Source organism: Helianthus annuus, chromosome 5 (genome assembly GCF_002127325.2).
Source record: "Helianthus annuus cultivar XRQ/B chromosome 5, HanXRQr2.0-SUNRISE, whole genome shotgun sequence".
NCBI classification, from domain to species: domain Eukaryota; kingdom Viridiplantae; phylum Streptophyta; class Magnoliopsida; order Asterales; family Asteraceae; genus Helianthus; species Helianthus annuus.
Window position 1 is genome coordinate 96989516 of NC_035437.2, and position 19538 is coordinate 97009053.

General features: G+C 40.2%; 2 long non-coding RNA genes and 1 other non-coding gene across 5 annotated transcripts; all 3 read right to left on the reverse strand.

The window, feature by feature from the left end:
• Nucleotides 1-1635: 1635 nt before the first annotated feature.
• LOC110938958 lies at nt 1636-3596 on the reverse strand. Its single transcript, XR_002591848.2, has 3 exons — nt 3074-3596; nt 2162-2212; nt 1636-1685 (listed from the first exon to the last, which is right to left on the reverse strand). It is a non-coding gene; the product is annotated as an uncharacterized LOC110938958 (long non-coding RNA).
• A 2872-nt stretch (nt 3597-6468) lies between these two features.
• LOC110940845 lies at nt 6469-9523 on the reverse strand. 3 transcript variants are annotated; one of them, XR_002593576.2, is made up of 4 exons: nt 9375-9523; nt 7801-7885; nt 7314-7405; nt 6469-6699 (listed from the first exon to the last, which is right to left on the reverse strand). It is a non-coding gene; the product is annotated as an uncharacterized LOC110940845 (long non-coding RNA). The 3 variants fall into 3 exon arrangements; XR_002593575.2 differs by having other exon boundaries at nt 7314-7419; XR_004892955.1 differs by lacking the exon at nt 7314-7405.
• Nucleotides 9524-13203: 3680 nt separating this feature from the next.
• LOC118492854 lies at nt 13204-13310 on the reverse strand. The gene has a single exon (XR_004894855.1). It is a non-coding gene; the product is annotated as a small nucleolar RNA R71 (small nucleolar RNA).
• Nucleotides 13311-19538: the final 6228 nt, after the last annotated feature.

The following is a 19538-nucleotide window of genomic DNA, read 5'->3' on the forward strand; positions in this document are numbered from 1 at the left end:
ATGTTTTAGTGGTTTTAACCACTTGAATCCAAAATCAAAAAGTTTAACGCCCTGAGTCTCTAACCACTCATTCACACCCCCTGTAAAAAATTCAAAAAACCTTTTGTAAGGCCGAGTTTTCTAAGTTCTCACAACTTGTAGAAATTTTCATTTTACCCTAACCATATATATTTGTTAAGATAAAATATATTATTTGAATATAAACAATAATTACTAATAAAGTATCAAATCACATGTACAAGTACTTTTAGTATATAACTTAGAAGACTAAAATTACAAGCGGATTATCTAAATAAAGTATCAAATTATCTTTAAAGCGAACACTAAATGGTTTTCAAAAGACATTTTTTTTTTGCTATTAAGTATATAACATTATATTTACTTAATCCGTGTAATACACGTGTTCAATATTTTCTTCCAATTTTAAAATTATGCTAATATCAATATGTTTTTATCTTAAAAATGCTCTATGTTTTTTTAATATGTAATAGTTTCTATACAATGATAATATTCGTATCTTATCTCATGATCCATATATCTAAAAATAGTATTTATATCAAAGTATTTATTATATCATTAATATACATAGTAGAATTTAATTACAATTCATTTACTATAACCTCATAACTTATAATTATTTTTAAAAATACTTATAATTTTATGATCATTATTTTTTTTAGTGTTACTTCTTTTTAAGACATATAATAAAATGGATTGTAGTATCTAAAAGAGAAGTGAAAAGTTAGAAAATTATTTTGAATAGCGAAAATATAACTGTTATTTTGTTTTACTATTTTAATTAAATAAGTCATTTCATTAATAAGGATTATATACAAATTTATAATTTACATTTTTTCGTCATTTAACCCGTGTAATACACGGGGTCGTAAGCTAGTATATTATTATATCATAAAATATTAGATATAGTTTTTTTTTAAGTTTTATTATTCTAATATTATAATAATTGTTATTTTCTTTATTTTTATGTTTGATTAATTTGGTGTCAACCGGTACTTGTATCAAAAATACCGGTTTGTTATTGGTACATGTAGGTAAAAACCAGCGACTGGTACATAAAACGCCAAAAGTCGGTACCGGATTGAGTTTGATAGTCTTTTAGTTCGAGAAATTTGGTACTGCTACCTAGTACCATTTGCTCATCCATGATCACGGGTACCGTACAAACAACAACGGTATCGTATAACTTTTTTTTTTAGTTTCAGGGGTAGGGATGAGCTCGGTGCCAACTGATACCCCGGTTACAGTATCAGTATATGAAGGTAAATACCGGTAGCAAACCGGTACTGGGAACGCCAAACGTCAGTACCGAACTGGTACTTAGGATCTTTCGGTTCAGGAAATTCGGTATGCATTACTATTTGGTCATCTCTTGTCACACCCCCAAAATCCACCCGCGGAGTACCACCGCTTGGAGGCGTGACATGACCAGGATCAAGCCATCAATCATATTGAACATAGTGTATAATAATTAAAGTAGTTCTAAAACCCATTTCAATACAAATGATGTTCAAACCAAACATAACATAATTTGAGTAGCGGAAGCATAAGTATGTAAATCCAATGTAAATCATAAGTTCAAGGTTTAAATGTTAACATGGCATCCACGATCCATGTCCCACAACGACCTGCTCCTCCCTGTGCAAGCTCCATATGTACCTAAGGTCCTGCAAGGCATGCAGCAGAGAGTCAACAACTAGTTGAGCGAGTTCACAGTAAACAGTTCAGTAATAGTAATAGGAAAGTAAGCCTTATATTCGTTCGTTATGTCAGGTATCGTATTAGTTTCCATCGCGGCCCTCTGGGCATGTGTGCGAAGATTAGGGGAAATTTTCCCAAGTATTCTAGACTATGTATATTTGTATCGCGGCCACCCTGGCATGTGTGCGAAGTTTTAGTATGTATAGTTCGCGGCCTTTCCCAGGCATGTGTGCGAAGACCAGTCATAATATCGCGGCCAACCCCTGGCGTGTATGCGAAGATCAGTTCAATTGGTATACTAGTCTAGCCGTATCTTATCATTTACCATCCTCACCCTGAGGACCATATCATTAGGTTCCATTAACTAAGTTTGCACGAATAAATCATCCAATCCCATTCCCACCCTGGGAATCCCATGCCTTGGTAAAGAGTGTGAACTCACCTTTGGTTGCTCGGTAGATAATGCATTTGTCCTAATTTGGTCAACCCCATCCTATTATGATTACCATTTGTTAGGACGGTAAATAAGTAATCACATATACGTTACACGTATCTAACACATATTTGTCAAGTAGTGTACACGTATTTAACCAGGTAACAGTTTTCACCAGCATACACGTATTCACAATCATCAAGGTATCGTATCAGTCATTAGTTGATTATAAGTTTTGGTAAACAGTGCAAGTGTGCGACTCATGGTGTGTGTTTCTAAATAAGTGTGCGGTCCAGACTTGGAGTGTGCGGTCAATCTATGGGCCTGGCGCAATCAGTGTGCGGCCCACTTAACTAAGCCCAACATATCAATTGTGTGGCCCATTACCCAATGTGCGGTACTCTTATACGGGTTTGGACATACAAGGTGCATTCATAATGTGCATCATTTATCACATGTACATCATACCAAAAAAAAACAAACACTTTTCCTGATTCAAATGAAACTGACTACCATCATTATTAGGCATATACATCCTAGTTTATTTGATTATTACTATCATGATAAACAAATAATTGAACATAAGTCATCCACCAAAATATTATGAAAAATTCAGTTTTCGTTTATCATGATCCATCTCTCCTAGATTCATACTAATAGTTATTTGTATAAATCTTAAATCAACAACAAAATATCTATAATATGATTCCCAAAAATTAGTCTGTTCGTTGCCAACATTTCATATAAACCCCTATCATCAACATATGCATCAACACATACTTCTAACCCCACTTTCAACAGACCGTTTATATATATACATTTAACCAAGAATTACCAGCTACCTTCAATTCAATAATAAACAAATGTGCACAAACCAAGAACTACAAAGTTACAAGTCAACACTAATTTACATATACTGACCGCAAGACCATTAAGATGAAAAAATAAGGTGTCTGCTGCCACTGTCGTAGGCCTGAGTCGGAGCTTTGGCGACTGTTACCGCTGTCTGACATCGGCATCGTTCTCACCGTAGCTGCTACGTCACCGAGGTTAAAATTCTTGGTTGTCGACGTCACATCCGTCGTTCCGTACACCACCAATGACCACCACTCCCTCTGCCGTCATGAAACTGGTCGGGGATCGGCTCTCGGGTCTGCCGTCGCCACCGGTGAATGGGAAAACGGCTTTGCCGTCAACTTCCGTCGCACCTCTTCGCCTTTCTGCCCTCACACTCTCTCGCTATTGCTTCCCTTCACTCTCATCTGATCTCTCTCTCTATGTTCTCTTTCACTCTTAACAGTTCGGGATACATGTGTGTGTGGAGGAGGGTACACAAGGGGTTTCGTGGGTATAGGTGCGTCGCCAGAAGTGTTGGTCGGACCTCTACTCCGGTGACCGGGAAGATGAGGGAGGGTGTCTGCGGCTGATGTATGTTTTAGGGTTTTTCTTTATTTTTTTTAATACCATCATACATACATGCATATGTATTTATGTGGGGTGGGGGCGGTTACTGGATTTTGGGGTAGGGCCGATGACAATTGATAAAAAGGCTAATGGGTTGGGCTGTTTACTTGGGAGTGCACATCACCAAGAGAAAGAAACATGCAGTTGACGGTTGGGGTGTGGTTTGTTAGGGTAACACAACTAACAAATAGAATTAGACTATTTAATAAAATAATCTATAAATTGTAGTTCATATGTTTCATGTTTTAGCAAATGATTTTAACGTAAATGTATGTATATGCGATTTAAAATCGTACAAATTATATGGAATAGATTTGGTTCAACGGACGAGTCACATACTTCGGTTCAAACGGTTTAAGTTAGTTTAATACGATATGGATTTGGTTTCGATTACAAGTTTGCACACAACAACTAACGAGTAACGAGTATAAATTAAATTTGTCGAAAATAGATAAGCAAAACCGTTTATTCGCAAGAGCGAAACGAACGATTTATATCTCGAAGTTACGAGTTGTCACATCTCTGACTACGGTTTTCTACCGAACAACATCATTACCATACAAGTTTTTAGTTGATTTTCTTTCGGTTATTTTTTAGTGTTTTTTTCTACATTTTCTTTTTATTCTTGTAAGCGGTTCCGTGTGCAACGCACTCGTAATGATTTTAAACACATATAAACACAGACTAAATAACAAAATAAGTTCGCCGCAACGCGACAACAGTTTTTATAACTAGTTCTAAATAAAATTTTCAATAAGTTGGCTTTTTTTTTGTTATTACCAGAGATATCAACTCAAAATTAAAAGTTAGTTATTTGTTATATGTAACTTTAGCTTTAGCTGGTCGTGACCAAGAAACCACCGGTTTCGCTTGGTGGGCCGGGAATGCCCGGCTTATCAATTTATCCGGTAAACTACTAGGGGCTCATGTAGCCCATGCCGGATTAATCGTATTCTGGGCCGGAGCAATGAATCTATTTGAAGTGGCTCATTTCGTACCAGAAAAGCCTATGTATGAACAAGGATTAATTTTACTTCCTCACCTAGCTACTCTAGGTTGGGGGGTAGGTCCTGGTGGGGAAGTTATAGATACTTTTCCATACTTTGTATCTGGAGTACTTCATTTAATTTCCTCTGCAGTATTGGGCTTTGGCGGTATTTATCATGCACTTTTAGGACCTGAGACGCTTGAAGAATCTTTTCCATTCTTCGGTTATGTATGGAAAGATAGAAATAAAATGACCACAATTTTAGGTATTCATTTAATCTTGTTAGGTCTAGGTGCTTTTCTTCTAGTATTCAAGGCTCTTTATTTTGGGGGCGTATATGATACTTGGGCTCCGGGAGGAGGAGATGTAAGAAAAATCACCAACTTGACGCTTAGCCCAAGTATCATATTTGGTTATTTACTAAAATAAGGACCACCATTGTATAACCAAACAAACGCTGCATTTATGTCTGATGAAACTCCGATTAACACAAGGTTTATCGATGGGGTTACTTATTCTATGGGGTTCAACCTCTTTTCTTGCTCGTATCAATGGCTTGAGATCTGCAAAATAGTAAACACCGTCAGTCTCGTTAAGAGGGGGAGAAAGGGGATTTCCCTCTTAACCAGGCTCCGGCGTGAGAATAAGTACTGTTCTGAGAGAAATAAACAGTGTGTGTATAGAGTGAGTATGGAAAGTAAAGATCCTGAACCTGAATGATGAAGAGTCCTATTTATAGCCGGAGGGTGAAGAAGGAAGGAGCAGCTGTGCCAGCTGTGGGCGCGTGCCAGCTGTCCGACCAAGGGGAATATCCTCTTGGTCTGCTCTGTCACGACAGGTGTAGTGGTACACGTGGCGTTCTTACATTTGCCCACGCTGGATACCTCGTACTGGCGTTCTCAGCTCTGCTCCCTGATTTGTCGCAGGCCTATGTGGCGTTCTGCGATTGGTGACACGTGTTGTCCTTTATGTCGGATAGGGCATCTTTGGTGCCAGCTGCGAGTCTTCCAGAAGTTTCTAGAAGCTTCTGGATTGCTTCGCTGATACGGACGCCTTGTATGCTCAAAAGTGGTGTGGTCCCTGCCATGTAGGCAGGGAATTGGGACCATACCTCTTCAAGTCCCCCCAGTCCAGTGTGCCTTCTAGTTGAGTTGATCGTCTAAGAGGGATTCTAGAATTGTGAGAGTAGTGGGTTTTTGCGGCGCGTGGAGTTTTTTGGCCCTCTATAAAAAATGAGCCTAGTGGACGCATGGCGCGTGGGTCTTGGCATTTTGAAAAAAATGGGCCAAGTGGACGCACGGCGCATGGGTCTTGGCACTTTGTACAAATTGAGCCAAGTGGACGCACGGCGCGTGGGTCTTGGCACTTTGTAAAAAATGAGCCAAGTGGACGCACGACGCGTGGGTCTTGGCACTTTGTAAAAAATGAGCCAAATGGACGCATGGCGCATGATTTTTGGCCCTTTGTAAAAATTGAGCCAAGTGGACGCACGGCGCGTGGGTCTTGGCGCTTTGTAAAAAATGAGCCAAGTGGACGCACGGCGCATGAGTTTTGGCCCTTTGTAAAAAGTGAGCCAAATGGACGCATGGCGCATGGGTTTTGGCTCTTTGTAAAAAGTGAGCCAAATGGACGCATGGCGCATGAGTTTTGGCCCTTTGTAAAAATTGAGCCAAGTGGACGCACAACGCGTGGGTCTTGGCGCTTTGTAAAAAATGAGCCAAGTTTTTAACGCCCAAATTTCATATTCCAAAAGGGACTATTATCATACTATTATTTAACAAAATTCGGGCATGACCCGTTCGTAATAAGAACAACTCCCTATAAGACTAACGTGTAATAACTTAAATTACGACACAGCGGAAAATAAGAGCCCAAAAATTTCGTTATTTACTAGACATAACACTTACAGGAAGGTTCAACTAAAAAAATTCATACACTCATTAAAAAGGATTTACCACGTCCCGTTATATTAATACTTCAAGACCTATATATTTTTTTTTGTCAAATTATGTGACCGATCCTTCCCGTACAACCCTCGCTCTTGACTCGATCTTCAAACCTTCTTTTCTTCGTAATGATGCTAAGTCCACGCCACCTGCATTCACCACATACATATACATCGGTTAGATACAATGACATCATTCCTAAACTAGACATACGTAATCAATGGCCAGTCTGCGTTCCTTCTTCCCATACTAATCCCCACTAATAAGCTTTCCGTGTACATTCGTGCATTCCAAATTCTTTAACCCCGATAACGATGTTAAAAGAATACCTGCATTCTTATTTCATACTCAGGACAATGGTTTAGTAACTTATTACTTCAAGTGATTTAAACTGTATAAACACATACACAATATTAGTTCGCTAATAAGCAATAAATCCTATTTCAATCACATTCCTATGCATGGGACTAAATGCTCAATTTGACAACCCGTCCCCAAATCCTTTAATGTACTCGCATTCTCGCTTCGACTACCGGCTTGTGTGTTTAATGTTTCTTTACCCGTAACCCCGGGCTTAGCACTTATGGAATTGTGCACCCATTTACCCGGTTTGCACCTATTATTGCTCGACTCGTTGATTTGTCTATCATAAATCCTTATTATAGACAAATCAAACATTTTTACATCTCGAACTTTCATATATCATCAATGTATAAGATTTACGTATTAACAATTAACAACAACAAAATGTTTCGTCGCGTACCTGGCTCGAGTCAACGCATAGACCCGTTTTTATACCTCGCTTTATTAACCGAAACTTTATGGCGATGCAAGTATCCAAATTGCTATTCGCTCCTATGAACAAGTGACTTGCCAACCAAAAATTAGTTGAATTTGTCAAATGGTATTATCACTACCATTTGACCCGTGTGGTCTAACTGACCAAATATTAATGTTTATAAAACTTGATATTTTAATTTCAAATTCATGCATCCGACCCACTTCGGATTTTACCCCGCTATTTCTTTTATTAGTTACACTATAAGGTAACCTTAACGAAAACTCATTAAATCTTAGTCATTCATGACTAAATTACCAATTTGCCCCTTTTTACTATTAACCATGGTTTTTATCGTTTATATCTACTCCGACATGTATCATATCGCGTCGGAAACCACATTTCGATTTTATCGTATTTATAGTTCATAAAAACAAATTCATATTCTACAAAAGATGTAAGCTTTACTTACTTTGTGTCCTTTAGAGCTTCTTTGCGTACTTGATCCGTTTAACCCATTCTTCTCCAAGATCCCATATAGCTTGTCAAGAGTCAAGCTATTACATCATATCCATAAGATGATTAGTTTAGCCATCCAATATCATAATAATTAGACCTTATGGATTTTATTACCACATTTATCAAGATACTAGTTTTGGGTCAGCTTGACTTTTAGAAGTCAAACCACTTATAGATAAGTATATCTTCCAACTATTACATATAAACGCTTTAAACACACCTTAACAACTGTAAACATTCACCCGAAGCAATATTTAGTGTTTAATAAATTGGTAACTAGAAAATCATATGTTTTAAGTTCATAAAACACATTATTTTCATTGCTGCATTTTTCACGCAGCAGCTGTTCGGGGTCACTTTCTCCCTTTTTAATCACATAATCTGACTTCGACTTTCAAATAAGAATTGTGCTTCATTTAAATACCTTTCCAGGCATATAAAGAACACCTCCATACGATTTTTCTATGATTTTATACGATTTTTGAAAGGTCAGGTCAGAAACTAAATTATGTGTAAACAGCTTGCTGTCAAAACGAATTTACTAACTTTTCATGCTGTTTTGACCCACTAACTCTCATAACCAGCCTCTTATGACCAAATATGAAATGTAATATGCGAAACAACCTTTTCAACGATATAAGGCTCGTTGTCTAACTCCTAATAACGAATGAGATACGGCCTTTACAAGATGACTATCTAGGGCTGTCAAAAGTGACGGATTTACCAACTTTTCATGCTGTTTTGACCCACTAAATCTCATAACCAGCCTCTTATGACCAAATATGAAATGTAATATGCGAAGCAACCTTTTCAACGATATAAGGCTCGTTGTCTAACTCCTAATAACGAATGAGATACGGCCTTTACAAAATGACTATCTAGGGTTGTCAAAAGTGACGAATTTACCAACTTTTCATGCTGTTTTGATCCACTAAATCTCATAACCAGCCTCTTATGACCAAATATGAAATGTAATATGCGAAGCAACCTTTTCAACGATATAAGGCTCGTTGTCTAACTCCTAATAACGAATGAGATACGGCCTTTACAAGATGACTATCTAGGGCTGTCAAAAGTGACGAATTTACCAACTTTTTAACACAAACTTGAATCAATTCAAGTTTCATGTAGGCATTTTATCAAACACTTAATGTGCAACCATTTAACACATGATTCTTTAACATGTCAAGATGGTTCTTAACCCTTTAAAACTTGTAGTTTTCACTAGGATTTTCACCAAGTCTAAGCACCCTAGTAATTATTATCATCAATTGACATCAACTAACAAGATTCAAGCTAGGAACAAGTACATCAAACAAGGATTTGGACATGGGTAGAACACCCAAATCGCCACCTTCACTCACCATTATGGGTTTCACCTTAAATCACCAAATTACTTGAACTTATTCATAAAACATAACCTAAATGGTGATTTTAACACCTCTACATTCACAATTTCATACAATTTCGTAGTGTGATCATAGTCTCACTTCATACCAAATCATAAAATTAACTTCTACAACTTACCTCATGTGTAGAAAGTCTAGATGATTAAGAATCTAGGTTCATGCATCCGATTAGAGCCAGTTTCCCCTTTCAATTTGAAGGTTTATCTTGAATTAGGGTTTGTGCCCCTTTCTTCCTGTGCGATCGTACGCACCCCCACCACTCAGTGTGTGTTTTTGAGTTTTATTTTTACTTTATATTTCATCTTTCCATCTTTCCAAATCAACCCCTCAAGTTTGTCATTTGTTCATAATTAACTTAATTTCCTATCCTTATTAGTTTTAACCAAGCATATAACTAGGTTTAATAACCTAGTTATTTCATTTCCTTCTTTTAAACGTGGTACATACTAGTAACTGAATAATTCGAGTTTTTGGGGTGTTACACAAGTGGACGCACGGCGCATGAGTTTTGGCCCTTTGTTGTTTCCTTCTGATGGAAGCTTGGTGGGCATGGGAGAGTGTTTGGTGTGACTGTCTGACATCCCTGTCTTATCGGAGGTGAACAGTTGCTTTTGCAGTTACTTTCTGTCACGTCAGCCAGTTCTGTTGCCCATGTTTCCCGAAAAAAGAGCCGACGTCTTCTCTCTCTTCTGACGTGTCACTCCTTTATTGGTTCCTTTTTCTGTATTCTGACGGTCCACTACCCATCGCATTAAATGCGATGGGTATAAATAGGAGGCGGTTCCTCATTCTTCTTCACTTTTTGAAATTTCAAGTGTTTTTCCCTTCTATCTTCTCCCTTCATTCTTCGTTGTTTCGATAGTTTTCTTTGAGTTCTTATTTCCATTTTCTCTGTATTTACACCATGTCTGGTACGAATCCCACCCAATGGAAGAGAAAATATAAGGGGAGGGCTCCTCCCGGTCCTGACCAGGCGGTCATTTGTTGGAAAGAGGAGGAGTTCATGAACCTGGTGAAGGGTATGGGTTTCCGTCCCGAGTGGGGAGCCCAGTATCCTCCCGTCGGTTCTACTACTTTGGACGCCCCTCCGGGCCATATCACTTTGTATGCCGCGTTTTTTCGGGAAGGTAGTTTCAGATTACCTATTACAAAATGGGCTTCATATTTCACAACTTAATGCTATTGGGATTCCACGCATTACTCATTTTGAGTATGTCTGTAGGACTTACCGTATTGAGCCTACGTTTCAGATGTTCAATGTGTTTTATAGTCTTATGTATGCTAGCGGTTTCTATTCGTTTCAAGCACGATCATGTGTTGCTCCGGTGTGCTCCGTGCCTTTGAAGAGTCTTCATGACTGGTGATGTGTGTAAAATGCAACATATAAATCACATCAATTAAGGCATAAAACTAACCCTTTTTAAGTGCTAATGTTAGAAAAAGAGTGTTTTTGTCTTCCTTTTGTATTTTCAGGATGAAATGAGCTCAAAATCACAAAAGAAGCAAAAAGACAGCTAATTCTACCATAAATACAAGAAAAGGAACAAAAGTAGACTGCCCGGACCCTCAACGGCACCTCCCAAGGCAAAGGAGAAGAAACAGAGTCTGAACACGCCCCGTGTCCAGCGAACACGGGGGCGTGCCCAGGAAGCAGCAGAAAAGACAAACCAGTAGAAGCTTCCATTGCCCACCACGGGGCCGTGTCCAGCGAGCACGGGGGCGTGGTGAAAGTACAGCAGGCGCATTAATTGTAATTCGCAATTACAATTAATGAAGTGAGAGAATGTCAGACGGGCACGGGACCGTGTCCAGCGGACACGGGGCCGTGTCCAGCCTTCTGTTCAGCCTATAAATAGAGGAGCTTGGCTTCATTCTCTCTCATCCCTTGGCACACCACCTCTCTCACACTTCATCCACCACCCACCACCACCATAACACCATCATCCACCACCATCATCCATTGTCCATCGTAGAGTGTGTGAGTCGTCTCGGGATCCAAGATTGATCGTAAGAGTTCTTGACAATCAAGGCCATGTTTGCCTAAGTCTCTTACATCACTTGGTGAAGACAAGTGTTTAGTATAATACTTTTTATTTTTAATCTTTTGCACTTTTTATTTGGTTTTGTATTAATGACTTTAATAACTAGTTACTTATGTTGAAGGTGATCTTTCCTTATCGTTTGTCCGTGGTGTCTTGGCATTATTTTACTGTCTATATAAAATAAAAGATTTTCACCATTCATATCTCCACGGTCTATATGGAGGTATGTTGGCTACCTGGTCGGGGGTTAAGGGAACGGTTTGGTAAGGGTCTTGCCCTTGTTCAGCGTTTAGAGGTCCTGCTTGGGACCTGGGTCAAATTTAGTAGGATCTCCTTCAATGCCCATAGGTATTGGATGGCGGGGATCCAAACTCTTTGACCCCCTCATAAGTTAACTACTATTAATACTATAACCCGGCTATTTAGGACTGCATCCCTGCTGACTCAGACTACTTAGCCGAGGGTAACGTCACCGCCAAAAGCGGGGCCTACCACAATTTGCATTAATAACTTAATTCATTATCTTTCAATAATCCGACCCTTTAGGATTGTATCCTTGCTGACTCAAACTACTGGGTTGAGGGTAACGTCGCCTTCAAAAGAGGGGCCTACTACAATAACTAAGATAATCTCTTAAACAAGTGCAAAAGTGCGAAAATAATCAAAGGTTATACTAATACACGTGTCGGATCCAAGTGATTCATCTTGTCTATCTGTTTTTATTTTATTTTTATTTTCAGCATTTAGTTAGTTTTTATTTTTCTTAGTTTAAAACATTTTTCTCACTTTTTGATTTGATTAGACGTTGAGGATAAACCGGTATTAAAAGCTCTTGTGTCCTTGGATGACCTCGGTATCTTACCAACACTATACTACGTCCACGATGGGTGCACTTGCCCATATGTGTGTTTAGTGTTAGTGAATATCGTGTTTTATAAATTTAAAACTTGGCTAAAAGTGTAAAAAGGGGCTTAAATACTCATCAAAAATATAACACACTTCACGCACATCAAGTTTTTGGCGCCGCTGCCGGGGACACAAGGATTTTAAGAAAGTTAGGAATCAACGGCCTAATCTTATTTTTATTTTTCTTTAATTTTTAGGATTTTTTTCTTAGATTTTCAGCTTCTGCAGAGCTCAGCACGGGGCCGTGCCTGGTCGGACACGGGCCGTGCTCAGCATCGTTACTGGCAGTTTTTGTTTTTCAAGTTACAGAAGGCTGACCACGGGGCCGTGCCCGTGCAACACGGGGCCGTGTCCAACTTCCAGTAACTGGGATCTGAAAAACAATCACTGTAATTCCGACCACGGGGTCGTGTTCGCTCAACACGGGGCCGTGGTGAACCTTCTGACCAACATTCTTTTCTGTTTTTACTGCAGGACTTGGAACCCGACGCCATCCTCACGTAGTGTATGAGCTCCAGTTCCAATAAAGACATAAAGGAACCACTAGAAGAACCCGAACGCTTTCTCAGAAAAAGGTTAAAAGCCAAAAACCAAGAGAAGGTTTCGGGTGATCCACCCCCAATGGCGGACCAACGTACCCTTATGGATTATCTACGGCCCACCGTAGGTAATCTCGGCGCCGCTATCAATCCTCCGAATGTCGAAGCCAATAACTTCGAACTTCGACCGCATTTGATACAAATGCTCCAGAACTCCGCAACCTTCCACGGGCTTGCGGACGAGGATCCTCATCTACATATAACTAATTTCTTAGAAATATGTGATACCTTTCGGATCAATGGAGCATCAAACGACGCCATCCGCCTCCGTATGTTTCCATTCTCACTAAAAGACCGAGCGAAAGCTTGGCTCAACACCCTCCCAGCTGGATCGGTAAACACTTGGGATGAACTAGCCCAAAAATTTCTATATAAGTATTTCCCTCCTGCTAAAACTGCTAAATTAATGGCTGAAATTAATACATACTCACAAGAGGACGGGGAATCCTTATATGAAACTTGGGAAAGGTTCAAGGAGCTATTACGCAAGTGTCCCCATCACGGCCTCGCAATATGGCAACAAGTATCCACTTTCTACAATGGATTGTTGCCACACACTAGGCAGACACTTGATTCTAGCTCCGGGGGACTTTTAGGTAATCGACGCCCACACGAAATATATAATCAGATTGAGGAAATTGCTCAAACCAATTTTCAATGGCACACTCCCCGGGGAAATAAGTCTATCGCCCCGGGCGCCCATAAGGTCGACGAAAGCACTTCTTTACAAGCCCAAATCGAGGCCCTTTCTTCAAAAATAAAAAAATTAGAAATGACAAAAACAGTCTCGGTTATGGCTTGTGAAGGGTGTGGTGGGTCACATGAAAATTGGAGTTGCATGAAAGAAACGGACGATCAACAAGAAATGGTAAACTACATTGATAATAGACCTAGGCCGTCGGGTCCTCCAACGGGAACTTACAACCAAGGATGGCGAAACCACCCAAACCTTGGTTGGAGGGAAACCGGCAATAGTAGTAACCAACAAACCCAACGAACAAACTTTCAGCAATCAAGAAATGAGTCACAAAATTTCACTCAACAACAAGGTGGACGAGAAAGGCTCGAAGATACTATATCTCGCCTCGTCTCTGACACTGATAAGAAAAACTCGGAAAGATTTCTACAATTAGAATCTAATTTTAGGAATCAACAAGCTAGCATTCAAAACATAGAAAAACAAATAAATCAACTAGCACAAAATTTTTCCGAGAGACCGCAAGGCGCATTACCTAGCAATACCGAAACAAACCCAAAGGCGCAAGTTCACCTCATCACACTACAAAACCGCACCGTAGGGCCTGCAGAAGTACCTCCACCTGCGGAAGAAACAATGCCAACACATCTGCAGGAAAAGAACTCTCCCCCATCACCAGAGCCTACCAAGGCTCCTCGAGTTCCGTACCCCGGTAGGTTAATTCGTCAAAAGACCAATGAGCAGTTCGCAAAATTCGAAAGTCTGTTAAAACAATTGCATGTCAATATTCCTTTTATTGAAGTCCTAACCCAAATGCCCAAATACTCTAAATTTATGAGGGACTTCCTTACACATAAAAAGAAAATTGAAAATTTGCAATTAGTTAATTTAGGCGAAGAATGCTCTGCCCTCGTACTCAATAAACTACCCCAAAAGAAAATCGATCTCGGAAGTTTCACGATTCCATGCTCAATAGGGGAATCACCCGTTCGCAATGCCTTGGCCGACTTAGGGGCTAGCATTAACCTCATGCCCTCATCGATGTTCAAAAGGCTTGGCTTGGGAACCACGAGCCCTACAAAAATAAGCATACAACTCGCTGATCGATCAGTCAAGTTCCCACAAGGTGTCATCGAGAATGTCTTGGTAAGGGTAAGCAGATTCGTTTATCCAGTTGACTTTGTCATACTCGACATGGAGGAAGACACCGAGGTCCCCCTTATACTAGGGAGACCCTTCCTTGCCACAGCACAAGCAGTGGTAGACATGAATGACGGGACACTGACTTTGAGGTATGGGGATGATGAGGTGAAGTTCGGAGTTGGGAAGAGAATAGAGGACGACGACCCAGTCAATTACATGAAGGTTATTGATTCAAGCTTGGATGCCGCTCTCCGACGGTGTAACTTGGGAAGCAAGGCACTCCACTCAGAAGATATATAACCTGGAATCGGGTCTAGCCAAGGACCCTTATAAACGTGGCGCACCATGGAGGCATTCCGCGGATCTATCCTTAGTTTAGTTTAATCTTTTAGTTTTTGGAGAATAAAACACACTCATGGTGGTAATGGATGAAAAAGGGAACGAGAAAAATGGAACCATGCACGAAGAACAGAGCAACCCGACAAAAATCTCCATCACAGAAGGCTCTACACGGGCCGTGCCCAACCAACACGGCCCCGTGCTGAGCCCCCGCAGAAAATCACCCAGTTCAGGTAACTGGACACGGGCCGTGTTCAGCGGACACGCCCCCGTGTCCAGGCTTCTGTTTCAATTCTGTAATTTTTGTTACTGGCACTTGACCACGGGGCCGTGCCCGGTCAACACGGGGCCGTGTCCAGGATGCCAGTAACATAAATCTTTGCTTTTTAACCCACTTTTATACATTCTAATCAACCAAAAACTTTATTTTGGACACATTGAGGACAATGTGTAATTTAAGTGTGGGGGGGGGGGATGCTAAAACCTTGAAATTTTGCAAAATCCTAAACACAAGCCTTACACAAAACTCTATTGGAACCGCTAAACACCCCAAATTTTTTTCAAAAACTTTTTCATTTTTTTATTTACTTGTCTTAGTTTAAGTTGGGAATAACAAGTTCTAAAAAGGTTATATTTTTACAAGTTTACAACCGATAGCGTCGTGATAAAAAAAAGAACCAACATAAGAAAATTATGAAACGGTATAACAAGTCTAGTTAAAAATTCGATTATATATACTTGGTCACATTAAAAACCCATTCCCACAAAAGTGAGTTTTGAGCCTTTATTGAGCATAAAAATACACATATTTAGATTAAATGCTCATTTTTCGTTTCTTGTGTGAATAGCCGCTCGGTTCTTACAAATCTAGAACTTGCCACGACGATACATTCCCGGTCCTTACCAACTTAAACCCAAGTAAGTAAATGATGGAGGCATTAGGACTAACCATTTTTCTTTCAAAACCATTATTTTTCATTTTTTTTACCTACCCAAAATCCCCCTAGATAGCCCCTCTGAGCCTAAACCTTTCATTTCATTACCCCAAAACCCTTTTTACCCACCAAAAACCTTTTTATTTTTTTCACCCTTTATTTTAGTAACAAGCTCGCTTTTTCGTAAACTCACCTTTTTATGTGACGATCAAAAAAAAAAAAAATGATGATGAAGTCAAAAACAAACAAAAGCTATAAAAGCTTGTTTGGAGAAATACTTCAAAATAAAAAGTCACTAAAAACAAGGTACTTCACGAAAACCGACGCTTGTTACGATTTTCGCCCTTTTTACTAACCACTAACCAACCACCCACCTTTAACCCAAGCCTAACCCTTCACCCCAAAAGTCCTCTTGATATTTACAAAGGTAAAAAGTTAAAAAGGAGGAGGATTGATTGCTTGGCAAGCCTATGGAAGGCGTAAGTTCCGTACCGCTCTCGAGTGATTCACTAAAATATACACCTTCGGCCGAGTGTTGAGTGATCTCCCGTGAGGTATGTGAACTTGTATATAAATGGAATTTTAATAAGGCATGCTATGCCCAAATAAGTAATTTATCTTATGAAACTTTCAAAATAAATCATAACGAATAAGATTGTAAATAAATAAAAATAAAACTTACAAAGACCTTGGATTCCCGACACTCTATGACAAGCCAAAAACTTTCTCTTCTACCTATTCCATTTGGGAGTGTAAGCCACATTTAAAGAGTTTTGCTTGAGGACAAGCAAAAGTTCAAGTGTGGGGGTATTTGATGTGTGTAAAATGCAACATATAAATCACATCAATTAAGGCATAAAACTAACCCTTTTTAAGTGCTAATGTTAGAAAAAGAGTGTTTTTGTCTTCCTTTTGTATTTTCAGGATGAAATGAGCTCAAAATCACAAAAGAAGCAAAAAGACAGCTAATTCTACCATAAATACAAGAAAAGGAACAAAAGTAGACTGCCCGGACCCTCAACGACACCTCCCAAGGCAAAGGAGAAGAAACAGAGTCTGAACACGCCCCGTGTCCAGCGAACACGGGGGCGTGCCCAGGAAGCAGCAGAAAAGACAAACCAGTAGAAGCTTCCATTGCCCACCACGGGGCCGTGTCCAGCGAGCACGGGGGCGTGGTGAAAGTACAGCAGGCGCATTAATTGTAATTCGCAATTACAATTAATGAAGTGAGAGAATGTCAGACGGGCACGGGGCCGTGTCCAGCGGACACGGGGCCGTGTCCAGCCTTCTGTTCAGCCTATAAATAGAGGAGCTTGGCTTCATTCTCTCTCATCCCTTGGCACACCACCTCTCTCACACTTCATCCACCACCACCACCACCATAACACCATCATCCACCACCATCATCCATTGTCCATCGTAGAGTGTGTGAGTCGTCTCGGGATCCAAGATTGATCGTAAGAGTTCTTGACAATCAAGGCCATGTTTGCCTAAGTCTCTTACATCACTTGGTGAAGACAAGTGTTTAGTATAATACTTTTTATTTTTAATCTTTTGCACTTTTTATTTGGTTTTGTATTAATGACTTTAATAACTAGTTACTTATGTTGAAGGTGATCTTTCCTTATCGTTTGTCCGTGGTGTCTTGGCATTATTTTACTGTCTATATAAAATAAAAGATTTTCACCATTCATATCTCCACGGTCTATATGGAGGTATGTTGGCTACCTGGTCGGGGGTTAAGGGAACGGTTTGGTAAGGGTCTTGCCCTTGTTCAGCGTTTAGAGGTCCTGCTTGGGACCTGGGTCAAATTTAGTAGGATCTCCTTCAATGCCCATAGGTATTGGATGGCGGGGATCCAAACTCTTTGACCCCCTCATAAGTTAACTACTATTAATACTATAACCCGGCTATTTAGGACTGTATCCCTGCTGACTCAGACTACTTAGCCGAGGGTAACGTCACCGCCAAAAGCGGGGCCTACCACAATTTGCATTAATAACTTAATTCATTATCTTTCAATAATCCGACCCTTTAGGATTATATCCTTGCTGACTCAAACTACTGGGTTGAGGGTAACGTCGCCTTCAAAAGAGGGGCCTACTACAATAACTAAGATAATCTCTTAAACAAGTGCAAAAGTGCGAAAATAATCAAAGGTTATACTAATACACGTGTCGGATCCAAGTGATTCATCTTGTCTATCTGTTTTTATTTTATTTTTATTTTCAGCATTTAGTTAGTTTTTATTTTTCTTAGTTTAAAACATTTTTCTCACTTTTTGATTTGATTAGACGTTGAGGATAAACCGGTATTAAAAGCTCTTGTGTCCTTGGACGACCTCGGTATCTTACCAACACTATACTACGTCCACGATGGGTGCACTTGCCCATATGTGTGTTTAGTGTTAGTGAATATCGTGTTTTATAAATTTAAAACTTGGCTAAAAGTGTAAAAAGGGGCTTAAATACTCATCAAAAATATAACACACTTCACGCACATCAACTGGAAACAGAAATTTTTCTACATCCGCCGCGGTGTAATCCCGATAGATATGCCTTATTGGCAGGTGGGCCAAGGGATTCCAAGGGTAGATGTTATGGAGGATTATGGTGCTCAGGATTGGTATAAGAAGATAACCCATAAGGCGACTGCCATTTCTCAGTTGGAGGAGATGGCCTTGGTTGGTACTGGGATGAGTTTGTTGTGGGTGCCCAAGAATCTATTGGGTCAGCCCGTATACAGCTATCAGGGCAAATGTATGTTTCTTTTATGAGTTACTGCTGAGTTATTCTCCCTTATGTTCGTTATGCGTTCTTATCGTCTTGTCCTTTTGCAGTTGGTTACAGCTTGTTGAATGTCTTGGACCCTAAGGCGGCGGGTGCCATGGTTGAAGCTATTCAAGCGGAAGGGAACCCGACGTGGTTAGACCAAATCCGGGGTCGTTTTTTGCACCCAACTGATGAGAGCTTGAGTAGATATGCCAGCGAGGTTCTAGGTGAAGATGTTTGGAATGACCCTGTCGACCCGGGTCGAGAGGGAGTCATTGTCCTTTCAAGTGGAAGTTCTGACCAAAACCTTGAAGATCTAACCTTTCGTTGCGCGTGTGCAGGTACCGCGCAGGGTGATGCTGCTGAACCCGTGCATGAGGTTGTCGGTGATGATGATGATGTAGAGGTGCCTGTTGATTCGTCTGCTCAGTTGGAGTCGAGGAGGAAGGCGAGAACTAGTAAGTCTGGGAGTAAAGAGGGGAAGGCCGAGGGTAAAGCTGCTGGTTCTTCTCGTAAGCAACCCTCTATACTTCCTTGTCTAGATTATGTGGTAGTTTCTGACACGTTGTCTGGCCTAGGGGTTGGTGAGAGAAGTCGAGAATCGGATCATGATGACAGTGCTACTCTGACTGAGCACATGAGGAAAAAACCCATCGAGGATCACAAGCGTAAGCTTGATGAGCAGTCCGCTGCTCTTTTTGCTGCTAAAAAAGCGAAACTTCATAAGGAGGCCCCCCCGGCACCTTCTGAATCTGAAGTTGATCTTGGTGTTTTTAGTGGAGGTCGTGGAAATCTTTTGGAGGAGATATATGCTGCGTCTGCCCCTCCTACTGGTAATTGACCTTTAGTT